The sequence below is a fragment of the Pelodiscus sinensis genome, chromosome 9 (assembly GCF_052426305.1).
Source record: "Pelodiscus sinensis isolate ZL-2025 chromosome 9, ASM5242630v1, whole genome shotgun sequence".
Classification (NCBI taxonomy): Eukaryota; Metazoa; Chordata; order Testudines; family Trionychidae; genus Pelodiscus; species Pelodiscus sinensis.
This window is the reverse complement of record NC_143060.1, coordinates 57,775,335-57,787,624: the sequence shown is the minus strand read 5'-3', so window position 1 is coordinate 57,787,624 and position 12,290 is coordinate 57,775,335. Positions and strand designations below refer to the sequence as shown.

The following is a 12,290-nucleotide window of genomic DNA, read 5'->3' as shown; positions in this document are numbered from 1 at the left end:
GCCTGCGGGAAACATCTAAGACTGAACTGGAGGAAGAGTTGGGCCAAACCTAGGAGGCTGCTTAGCTTGTGAAAGATATTTAGAACAACCTTTTAGGGTAAGACCTTGCATGTAACAAGATTCTTAGTAGATTAGGACTAGCTTGCGTTTTTTATTTTAATTTAGTAGCTGAAGAACATAAGAACGGCCATACTGGATCAGAACTCTATCATATCCCCCCTTAGTCTCCTCTTTTCTAAGCTGAAAAGTCAAAATCTTTTTAATCTCTCTTCATATGAGACCCATTCCAAAACTCTAGTAATTTTTGTTGCCCTTTTCTGAACCTTTTCCAATGCCAATATATCTTTTTTGAGATGAGGCAATCACATCTGTACACAGTACTCAAGATGCGGGCGTATCATGGTTTTATATAGAGGCAATGCAATATTTTCTGTCTTATTCTCTATCCCTTTTTAAATGACTCCTAACATTCTATTTGCTTTTTTCACTGCCGCTGCTCACTGAGGGTATGTATAGACTACATGCCCTACTACCCATGAGATACCACCCATGGGAGGGAACACAGAGCTTCAGAATCTGAGTGAAGATGAGGGCTTTGGGTTGGAGGAACACAGGGCTTGGTGTTGATCTGATGCTATTATCTGAGGTGCCACAATGAAGAGCTGGAGCAGGGCTTAGGGGGTGCTGTGCAGCTGGAGGATGGCACTGAAGGGCTGGAGCCAGGCTTAAGGAGGCTGTGCAACAGCGGGAGGATGGCATTGAAGGGCTGAAGGAGATGTGCGGAGATAGGGGGGGTAGCACTAGAGGGGGCTGTGCAGCGGGGGGTAGGAAGTTCTGGAGGCTGTGCTGCCACGGGGGGTACTGAAGGGCTGAGGGAGCTGTGCAGGGGGAGGGTGCTAACGCTAGAGGGGCTGTGCAACCAGGGTGGGGGGCTGTGCTGCGGGAGGGGTACTGAAGGGCTGAGGGAGCTGTGCAGGGTAAGGGGGTAGCACTAGAAGGGGCTCTGCAGTCGCTGGGGTTGGGGGGGCAGTACTAGGGGGTTGTGCCGCTGGGGGAGTACTGAAGGGCTGAGGGAGGTGTGCGGGGGGGGGGGTAGCGCTAGAGGGGGCTGTGCAGCCAGGGTAGAGGGGATACTAGGGGGCTGTGTCGGTGGGGGAGTACTGAAGGGCTGAGGGAGGTGTGCGGGGGGGGGTAGCGCTAGAGGGGGCTGTGCAGCCAGGGTAGGGGGAATACTAGGGGGCTGTGTCAGTGGGGGGGTACTGAAGGGCTGAGGGAGGTGTGCGGGGGTGGGGTAGCGCTAGAGGGGGCTGTGCAGCCAGGGTAGGGGGAATACTAGGGAGCTGTGTTGGTGGGGGGGGGGTACTGAAGGGCTGAGGGAGGTGTGTGGGGGGGGTAGCGCTAGAGGGGGCTGTGCAGCCGCCGGGGTTGGGGGGGGTACTAAGGGGCTGTCGCGGGGTGGGGGGTACTGAAGGGCTGAGGGAGGTGTGCGGGGGTAGCGCTAGAGGGGGCTGTGCAGCCAGGGTAGGGGGAGTACTAGGGGGCTGTGTCGGTGGGGGGTACTTAAGGGCTGAGGGAGGTGTGCGGGGGTAGCGCTAGAGAGGGCTGTGTCGGTGGGGGGTACTTAAGGGCTGAGGGAGGTGTGCGGGGGGGTAGCGCTAGAGAGGGCTGTGTCGGTGGGGGGGTACTGAAGGGCTGAGGGAGGTGTGCGGGGGTAGCGCTAGAGGGGGCTGTGCAGCCAGGGTAGGGGGAGTACTAGGGGGCTGTGTCGGGTGGGGGGTACTGAAGGGCTGAGGGAGGTGTGCGGGGGGTAGTGCTAGAGGGGGCTGTGCAGCCAGGGTAGGGGGAGTACTAGGGGCTGTGTCGGGTGGGGGTACTGAAGGGCTGAGGGAGGGGTGCGGGGGTAGCGCTAGAGGGGGCTGTGCAGCCGCCGGGGTTGGGGGGGGAGTACTAAGGGGCTGTCGCGGGGTGGGGGGTACTGAAGGGCTGAGGGAGCTGTGCAGGGTAAAGGGGTAGCACTAGAAGGGGCTGTGCAGTCGCTGGAGTTGGGGGGCAGTACTAGGGGGCTGTGCCGCCGGGGGGGTACTGAAGGGCTGAGGGAGGTGTGCGGGGGGTAGCGCTAGAGGGGGCTGTGTCGGTGGGGGGGTACTGAAGGGCTGAGGGAGGTGTGCGGGGGTAGCGCTAGAGGGGGCTGTGCAGCCAGGGTAGGGGGAGTACTAGGGGGCTGTGTCGGTGGGGGGGTACTGAAGGGCTGAGGGAGGTGTGCGGGGATAGCGCTAGAGGGGGCTGTGTCGGTGGGGGGGTACTGAAGGGCTGAGGGAGGTGTGCGGGGATAGCGCTAGAGGGGGCTGTGTCGGTGGGGGGGTACTGAAGGGCTGAGGGAGGTGTGCGGGGGGTAGCGCTAGAGGGGGCTGTGTCGGTGGGGGGGTACTGAAGGGCTGAGGGAGGTGTGTGTGGGGGGGTAGCGCTAGAGGGGGCTGTGCAGCCGCCGGGGTTGGGGGGGGAGTACTAGGGGGCTGTGTCGGTGGGGGGGTACTGAAGGGCTGAGGGAGGTGTGCGGGGGGATAGCGCTAGAGGGGGCTGTGCAGCCGCCGGGGTTGGGGGGGGAGTACTAAGGGGCTGTCGCGGGGCGGGGGGTACTGAAGGGCTGGGGCTGTAGCCTTGGGAATCCCGCACATCGCTCCCCAGCAGAGCGGCCGCTCCCGCCGCGGGAGGGGGTCCGGGGAGGCCGGTCGCCGCGGCCCCCGCCCGGCCCGGCCATGAATATGTAACTCCCTCCATTTCCCGAGCTCCATTGCGGAGGCCGCCGCTCGCCATATTGCGCGGTGGGGCTGCGGCTGCTCCGGCCGCTGGAGAGGGGGCCCGGCTGGGGGGCGCCGCGGAGCTCGCAGCCGGTGAGTGCGGGGCGGGGGCCCGGGTCTCTCCGGGGCGGGCCGAGCTGCCTGGGGGCGCAGCCCAACGCCCGCTGGCTCCCGGGCGGGGCCCCTGCAAGCAGGCTAGTCCTGGCGGCTCCCACGGGGGACCCCGCTTCCCGCCAGAGGGGTCCGTGCTCGGGGGGGAGCGCCCCCAGACGTGTCCCCTGCGGGCGGGAGTGTTCGCTGCGCCCCCCTGGGGGCGGCGGTGCCTGGTCCCCCCCCCGAGCTGCCTGCGCTTTGCTCCCCGCGGCGGGCCCCTCTGTGCCGGGGGGGGGGGGGTCTGTGTCCGGCTCGCCCCCTGCCGCGGCGTCCCCGAGCATCTCTCTGCGCAGCGCTCGGCGGGCGGCGAGTCCTCCCCCGGCCCGGGGGCGTCTCTCGGGGTGTCGCTGCCACCCCACGGGCAGGACGCGCACAAAGAGCCGCGGGGCGCGGCATCGGAACAGCAGGTGCGGAGCGGAGCGGGCAGGGGGGGTGCCAGTGTGTGTGGGGGGGTGCCTCGCTCGGGGCTGTTGTGTCTGAGAGGGGCTGGTACATGTCTGGCTTTCACCTCCTGGCAGCATCACTGCGCCATCATCCGGTTTTTTTGCTCTGTCTTGTCTTTTCCTTGGAGCCCTGTCCGCACCTGCCCAGCTGTGAGCGGTGCGCGCTGATGGATCGATTTCACTGTGGGGCTCGATGTTCAACAGGGTATCAAAAAGACTTGGTTGAAGTAGGTCCTGTCAAGGGATTGTGAAGGCTGGGGTCCATGTAGCATTCATAGTTTCCAGTACCAGTCTGACCTCACACCTTGCTTAAAACTTTGGTTCTGTGTTTTACTTGGGTAGAGTCTTTTGAGAGCACTTGCTCACTTTTAACACGGTCTACATCAGGGGTGGGCAATCCTTTTTGTTTGGGGGGGCCACTCCCAAGTTTTAGGTAAGTGGTCAAGGGCCATGCTCTCCTATGAAGGGTTGTGAGGTCTGGAATGGAAATTGGGTTCAGAAAGGAACTTGGGGTAGTGGAGTGGAGTGCAGGAGAGAGTGGTGTTTGAGAGGGAGTTTGGGTGAAGGAGGGGGTTATGATCTGGTGCAGGGTCTGGGGCGGGGTAAGGGGGCAGGAGAGGATTTTGTCCTGGAGATGTGATGTAGGAGGGGTGCAGAGTCTCGGAGGGAGATGTGACATGGAAGAGAGGGGGTGCAGAAGGTTTGGGTGGTGACCTGGGGCAGGAGGATGTGGTGACCTGGGGCAGGTCGTTCAGGGGACGGAGATGGTGCCAGAGGCAGGCCCTGGCCAGGAGGCGCTTACCTATGTAGTTCTTGTCCAGCAGGGCTGCTGTCCCCTGAGGCGGGCTTCTTGCCTGCTGTGGCCCTAAGCTGCTCAAAATTTCTGGGGGGTGGGGCGGAGGAGGTTTTGCACTGCCCCCCCCCCCCAAAAAAGTCTCTCAGCTCTTATTGGCTGCAAACAGGTCAATGGGAATGGAGAGATTTTTGCTTGGGAGCAAGGGCACAAAGTCTCCCTCTCCCGCTAATGCCCAGAGCAGAGAGACACAGAGAGCAGCTAGTCACTTTAAAGCAGGGTGAGCTGCTCTGTGCTTGAGGGTCCTGGTAGGGTGGGCTGTATCACCCCCACCCTGGTCTACATTAATATATTAAACAATCATTTTAAGTAACTTTTTTTTAGTTAAAGCATCTTCCTTTCCTTTTGGGAGTACATGTAAAATCGACCAATAAATTTAACTATTTTAATAAAAATATTTGGGTGGAGCAAGGTGATTCCAAGAGGAATATTGGTATTAGAACTTGACCCCTGTTTGTGTGGGGTAATGGTGTGGTGCGATGCTGCATGTGATCTCTAGTGATGGGATAAGTGTTTTGTGAAATATTAAAAACTCTGCATTTGAAAATATGAAGGTAGTACATGTGCGGATCTATTTTTAGATAGCTTGGGAAAGCTCTTTAATTGTATGTCATTCACTAGGTAACAGGGGGAATGTCTACACTATGGGTCAAAGTCAACCTAATGTATGCAACTCCTACTACGCTGCGCTGCGCTGAGTCAACGAAAGGACTTCTTTTATGCTTCTCATTCTGGGGTACTACTGCAGTCAATGAAAGAGGGATTGGTGTTTGATTTAGCAGGTCTAGCATGTTGATCCCCCATAAATATATGGCGTGTTTCTGCCTATGTCAATGACATTTTCTGTATTAAGAATTACATACAATAATGTGTTTAAAGATTTGCTTGTGCCTTGTGTGTAATGAGAGCAGGATTTTGAAACTTAAGGGAATTCTATACATTGAGGTAGAAATATAGTTATCAAACACTGGAGTCCCATCAGGATTGTAACTGATACAGATGTCTTGGTACCTGTATTATTTTGAATTCCATTAAATGCTTATTTTCTTCTTTCCCTACACTCTTTTAAAAGAGCCAGATGAAAAATCAATTTGAAAGCAAGGAGAAATGGCAGGCTAAAATATATAATGTGGGGGGAGATAGTCAGCATCTGATCCTTTTTTTTTTTTTTTGGTAAATGAACAAAACACAAAAAGCAGCCAGAAGCAGTCTGGATTAGCTAACACACCAATGTAATAATTAATCAAGAACTTGCAGGAAAAACCAGAATCCATGTAAAGTGAATCGTTAATGCTCCACATAGTTCATGTAGCATAGGTGGAATTTTAAGTGCTTGCTTTTGGTTGACTATGGGGCAAGGGCAGAGATGGGTGATTAGAGAAAAAACTCAGACTTAGCAACGCTTCATTTTATTTTTTATGAGGAAGATATGAGCCAAGTGTAATATAATGGCCAGGATCTTTTTTTTTTTTTTTTTTTTTTTAAAGGAAGCTGTTACTTTGAAGCTCTTCCAGAAGGGGTACATTCCACAAAGGAGGATACATTGGTCACTGTGTTTCATGTGCATTACCATCAGTCTGAGTTAAGGACAGAGTATGTGCCTTGTCCCCATTCTAAAAGTGATGACATGATTTCTGGCAAAGGCTTGCTGTTTGTGGCCTGCTTTCTAATGCTTCACACATTTTTGTTTTTTGTTTTTTTTTAAGAAAAGTGTCAAGATCAAATTTAAGCAATCTAAGCGCCATATTTTCTAAAATTTACATAGGTGATCATGCACACAGAATGCAGATACAATAGCATGCCTATTTCATTTGGCACACAAATTAGCAAATAAGGGACAGAAGTGACAGAATATTAAATGGTAGTGACCTCATAAAGGTCTTATTTTCTTGGCCTCCTTGTGACAGCGGCTATGGATTATGTGTAGCGTGTTCTTCTTCTGTAACCTTAGCTCATGGACCATAATTAAAAATGTAATTTATATCTAGTCATGAAAGGTGTGAACACCCGTGTTTTGGATAATTTGGACTGATAGAAAAGTTGATCCCGTTCTTGCTGGTGTCAGTGCAAATAGTCCATGTGTGTCATGAAAGTAAGATTAGGCCTCTCATGGTGTGTTTTTTGTTGTCTTTTTAAATTAGCTGCATGCTAACTCCTTGTATAAGTGTAATTGCCTTTGAGTTCAAGTGCTGGTCTCGTCTGTCAACATGGGTCAGCAGTGATGACTGATAAGACAGTTTGTTTATGTAATGATTCTTTGTTTCAGTCTTGGCACAGATCTTTAATCGTGTATGACAGCTTAATATTGCTTTTAGTCAAAATACAGACATGATATAAGTATAAATGTCAGCTCATTTTTACTTGAATAATAGGACATTTCAGAACTGCCTGTTGCAGCTGTAATGTGAACTTTTATTATTTGTTGACACAAAAAGGGAGAGATTTTTGGGTTTGTGCTAGAATTTTTTTAAAACCTCATCTTGTTATAGCTTTAGTTTTACAGGTTGAGCCTCTTCAGTCCAGCACCCTCGAGACCTGACCGATTATGAACGAGAGAAATTTCTGGACTATAGAAGGTCAATATTGTATAGCAGCATTAAAGATACTTCCATTGCTTATTGGGCTGTTAGAGGACATTTAGGGGTAAATTAGAGCTTAAAAAATAGCACAGAACACTGAGAGCCAGGATTGGCGGCTGTAAACAAACTTCATGGGACCGCGGGAAACTTGGCCACACCCATGAAAAGGGGACATCAGGCTAACTAATATCATTTTGGATGACTACTGTGTCTGGACCAGAGAGTTCTGGACTAGAGAGTTTCAACCTGTAGTAATAGTCTTGTTGAACAATCAGCGAACTTGAGTATGCACAGGGCTCGACAAATAATACAACCTACTCGCCTGTGGTGAGTAGATTGTAACCCGGAAGAGCCGGGTTCGGGCGATCTGCGCATGCGCAGATAGCCAGACAGCGTGGCTGGCGAGCGGGGCTCGTCGCGGTTCGGCGAGCCCTGAGTATGCATATATATGGAAATTCCATATCAGAAATAAGGATATTGGAAGTCAAACCCTGCAACTGTCTCCATCAGCACTGGTTTGGTTTCAGCAGCTTTCTTGGTATGGATATGTTGATAGGATGGCTAAGACTAGTGAATCCTGAAGTGAGTTTACCAAGGGATTCCACTGCATGGTTAGTGATAACAGGAATGCTAAACTTTCACATGGTAAGATTGCCAGTTCTGGACGTAAAATGAACACAGCTTGACCACCTTAAGACCCCAGATTGAAATTGGTGCAGCCAGAAGCAATGTCTCTTTGGGATTTGCCATGATGGTGGAATATGAAAAATGAGAATTAGCATTCTTGTGAATTTAAGGGAATTTGGGGGTCTCTTTAGAAGCAGGTGATAATACAGTAAAGCCAGTCTATTATAGTTCTGTCTGTAGCTGGAGAAGCTATTGGAAGGGATCAAAACAATTTTGGTGGTTAGGTAATTACACAAAGGATTTTTTGTTTGGAAAAGAACAGAATGATCCCAAAGGATATATGCTATGCAGACTGAGTATGTTAAAGGGCATACAGGATTATTAGAATAAATTTGAACTCTGTTGGTGTCTGTGTAATAAAGGTGTTGTGTGTAACTTCTCCTTTTTTTATGAAATGCTGTTGCTATCAGTCTGCCTATTAATATACAGGAAAAAAAAGAGAAATATGAAACTTTGAAAGCATGTGGTTTTAAAAATATCCTGCTGTCAAAGTCCTTTAGAAACCATAAACCAGCCTTAGGAATGACCGGCACAATTTTTAATTCTTTAACAAATAATGCAGTAATTTATTCTCTTGACATCTAAAAGGGAGCATTGCCTCTTTTTGGTTAATGTTAACAGTGGCAAATTGACAAACCAGAGATGGACATTGGCATACTCCATGGGTGTGTGTGAACGTGTGTGTGGCAAATACTAATTAAGCAACTGTAAGAACATAACTGTCAAACTCCAAAGTTTCCTAATGCAAGGTTGAGCAGCTTGACAGACAGACTGGGAATGTTGCTGCACTCTAGAGAATACTGATCAGTATGTTTCACTGCCAGAAAGTTGTGAAAAGACAATTAGCAGGAAGCTTCTACATCTTCATGCACAAGGCAAGATGTGCCAGCTCCTGTTTTCTCCTTCAGGAGAGAGAATATAATGAAGAAATGTACTATTGAATCTCTGGATCAATATTTTGCATTCCATACTATCAAATATTATCTGGAGGGCTTTCCTAATAATGGTTTCAGATGTGCTACTTGATTTTCATAGGCATAGTGCTGAAGAGAAATACTAATTAATTTTTTTCTTGGAGTAGTTATCAGGGATTTGGGAGCTGGCCAACAGTAATTTAAAAAATTCAGAATAAGTGTGACCAGGAATATAGAAATGTACTGAAGAACTAATCTCAACTAAAATATCCACCACTAAACAAGGGGTCTGCCCTATGATGGTTAAGTATCTCTAAAAGCATTGCGGTCTTTTTGGACTTCTCAGTTTTATTGAGTGTCTGATCATACGATTACTATTAAGGCATTTTAATGTTTGTGGTCTTGTATTAAATTAATGGATGTTTTAAAGATCTGTTTTCCCCCTTCTGGTCACTGTAGGACAGAGTTAAGTTTAATGTGTGAATAGTCATGACATCCACACTACTAATTTGGTGTTCTCTTCAATGTAACCTTCACTTGGATTTCCCAGGTTTATTATGTTTTTCCTGGGGGGAGAATCACAACAGCCCTGTAATGGGCTGAATCCTAAATAATTGATATGTGCTCTCAACCTTGATTTTTATCTTAATGTTGCCTCAGCTAAAGGAGAAACTTCCAGTTGTGATGAATAAAGGCGGTGGTGCTAGTGGGAGGATTTGGGAATATGGGACAGGACCAGAGAGAAGGACCATGAATCCTTTTTTAAAAAACCACCACCTCCACCTCCATCCACCTCAAGTGTGCCTATAAACCAGATTTCAATGTTTTTTATTTTATGGGAAGTTTTGAGCATTTAATTAAAGATCATTAAGGACAAAGGAAACAGTATGTTTTTAAGGACTAATTTTTTTTTAGCATTACTGTTAATTTATAAACTAACACTTGTACATTTTCAGAAAAAAACATTCCTATAGTTAAAGTGATGTAACTTTAGGGAGGATAAATCATTTTTCAAATGAGGTTGAATCCCTGCACTAAGTACAAACCTTAGCTCAGCCTTAAGTATGAAACGTAGTTGGCATTCCCATAATAAAGATAATACTAGTACATAAATGGTACTTGTTAGCATGTGCCTTTGGACATTAAACAAACTCCTAACATTCACATCAGTGGGAGATAGCTATGTCTGCCACTCAGTCAGAATTAACCTGTAAATGCTTCACAAACTGTTATTCTTTTTTATACAGATGCTAATCTTTTCTCTGCCATGGTGGAATTTCGTTGCCATAATTGTCTTTTTTATATATAGTTACATTCAAATTTTATATTTCAACAGCCATTTCTTCAAGTAGGAAAACAGAATGGTAAGGAACAGTTATAAATGCTATTTCAGGATTATAATTGGGGAATTTATCGCACCTTCCCTGCTTAGTTTTCAGTGTGCATTACACTATTCTTTAAGTGTATACTTTTCTAGCCTTTCTCAGTGTTCGGTACACCTCTGTTCAGACCAGTTCCTATCTAGTTCTTTTCCATGTACCTTGACATAAAACACCCTCATTGCTCTCCCTGGTTAGGAAGGAATGGGACAAGTCTGGATTGCTCATCAGAGAACAGAATGGAAAACAGGATACAAATGTGTGGGAACCAAGAGTTGTTCTTCAGTGCAGCATCTTACATTTTTATCAGCAGCTGACACAAGATGCTGTAATGGTCACATTTTGTTTTTTAAAAAATAATTCCTTAAACATGTTGAAACACATCTGTATGGTCTTGGAAAAGGGAAGTGTGATTAGCATATTTGGCTGGCATCCAGGAATTTGTGTAGTCTTAAGGCATGGCTACATGATCCAGTTTTGTTGCCAAAAACTGCAATGTGACTTTTGTGGGGGAAAAATGCCCAGTTTTGGTGACACAAAATTTCCACCCCTATGAAAAACTATTCCCCTCCTCCCCCACTCCCTCTCACACTTTATTGCCAACAAAGAGCCAGTGTAGAGCTGCTGTTTGTTTTGTTGCGTGAACTGGCCAGTATCCCACAATGCCTGCCCTGATGGCTTTGCTCAGTGTTTTGATTTCTGCTGCGCTGCAGGCACACGCCTCTTCTCTTTCACAGAGCCAGGAAGTATCGGACAGCTGAGTGCGCTGCTCCCTTTGGGGAACAAAGCAAGAGCAAATAGTTGGAATGCTCCTGTTCTGCTCTGCATGAGGAACGTGGCAGCTGGCATATTGCTGATGTGGAGGAGGGGCGGAAGAGGGAAACTGGCTCGCCAGTGGAGCAGGGGGAAGGGGACAGTTGCTCTTGGACTCAGTGGCTGTGTCTAGACTGGCCAGTTTTTCTGGAAAATCAGCCACTTTTCCGGAAAAACTTGCCAGCTGTCTACACTGGCCGCTTGAATTTCTGCAAAAGCACTGACTTCCTACTGTAAGAAATCAATGCTTTTTGCGGAAATACTATGCTGCTCCCGTTCGGGCAAAAGTACTTTTGCGCAAAACTTTTGCACAAAAGGGCCAGTGTAGACAGCTGAGATTTGTTTTCCGCAAAAAAACCCCGATCGCAAAAATGGCGATCAGGGCTTTTTTGCGGAGAAGCATGTCTAGATTGGCACAGACGCTTTTCCGCAAAAAGTGCTTTTGCGGAAAAGCGTCCATGCCAATTTAGATGCTCTTTTCCGAAAATGCTTTTAACTGAAAAGTTTTCCGTTAAAAGCATTTCCGGAAAATCATGCCAGTCTAGATGTAGCCAGTGACTCAAGGAGGTCTGGGGCTCCGGGATGCCACTGCTACTATTTTGGCAGCGGCAGTGGCTGCAGCCTGGAGTCCTGTAAATCACTTTGGGGGTGAAGAAGGGAGCTGGAGTGGTGCGCTCAAGGCGGTGCTGAGGAAGACTGAGTCGTCTTCCTCTGCTGTGTTTGAGAAGACAGACACTGGAGCTGTTAACATCCGGGAGGTTTTGAGGATGCAGTCTGAAAATGAGGAGCACTGGAGTAAACCTCTGTTAAACAGTTGCTTGCAGGCTGCGCCCCCAACCCCATCCAGTGCAAAACATCACCAGGAATATACCTTTAAACCCTGCAGCTGGGATCACAGAGACTGGTTCATGGGACTGTTGAGCATCGTACCGTTATGGAAGTGTGCCTTTATTTGCAGTGAAATGCCATAGAGCACCCTGACAGCTGGGAAAGGAGGGACTGGCAAAAGGCTGCACCTCGCACAAGTGTGTGGGTCTGGGTGTCATCATCAAAGCTGGGAGAGAGGGTGGGGGGCATGAGACAATGAGGACTTGCAGAGAGTGAAAAGGAATGTGAGGGCGAGGGGAGGGGGGGATGAAGCTGTGTTGGCTCACTGTGTTGCTTCACTGAACACTTGAGGATCTCGTTCTGTTCCTCCATCACCCTGATCGTGCGTTCTGTGGTCTGCCTGGCAAAGGCCTGCTTGTCCTTGCAGTTCTGCAGTTCCCTTGCCAAGTGTGGTTCCAGCTGTCTATGCTCCCTGGCTGATGGACTTGGATTGTCATGTAAGAGATCCTCCCTGTTCCTTTTAGGATGCTTCCTTATCAGTTGCAACCTCTCCTCTGTTCGGCGGAGGGGCTGTTAAGGTCTCTGCTATTCAGCACAATGCACACAAAGGAATCTGTTCACATTGTAACATTTCATTTACAAATCCCTTTTCCAACATTTCTGCTCTCAAGGTTCAGCGGAAAAGTAAGGAACACATCTCGGCAAGGAGGGGAGGTGGTGGCTGGTGGCTGCGCATACAGACAAAAGACATTCCAGCCAGGCCTCGAACATTTCCGTTGCAGGAATATAGTTCTCATTATGCTACATTCATCCACAGAGGGCTATCGCCCTGGCAGACACCTC

At 48.7% G+C, this 12,290-nt stretch overlaps 1 protein-coding gene across 2 annotated transcripts in view; it reads left to right on the top strand.

Annotated features, from left to right (window-relative positions):
• The first annotated feature begins 2,642 nt into the window (after positions 1-2,642).
• RNF2 (ring finger protein 2) overlaps positions 2,643-12,290 on the top strand; it is a 34,352-nt gene continuing 24,704 nt past the window's right edge. The window contains exon 1 of one of the 2 annotated variants that reach the window (XM_075936765.2): positions 2,643-2,891. The gene's annotated coding sequence lies outside the window, so the exon portion shown is untranslated. Of the gene's footprint in view, positions 2,892-2,948; positions 3,359-12,290 lie in introns of those variants that run through there. The other variant, XM_075936766.2, reaches the window with a different exon arrangement.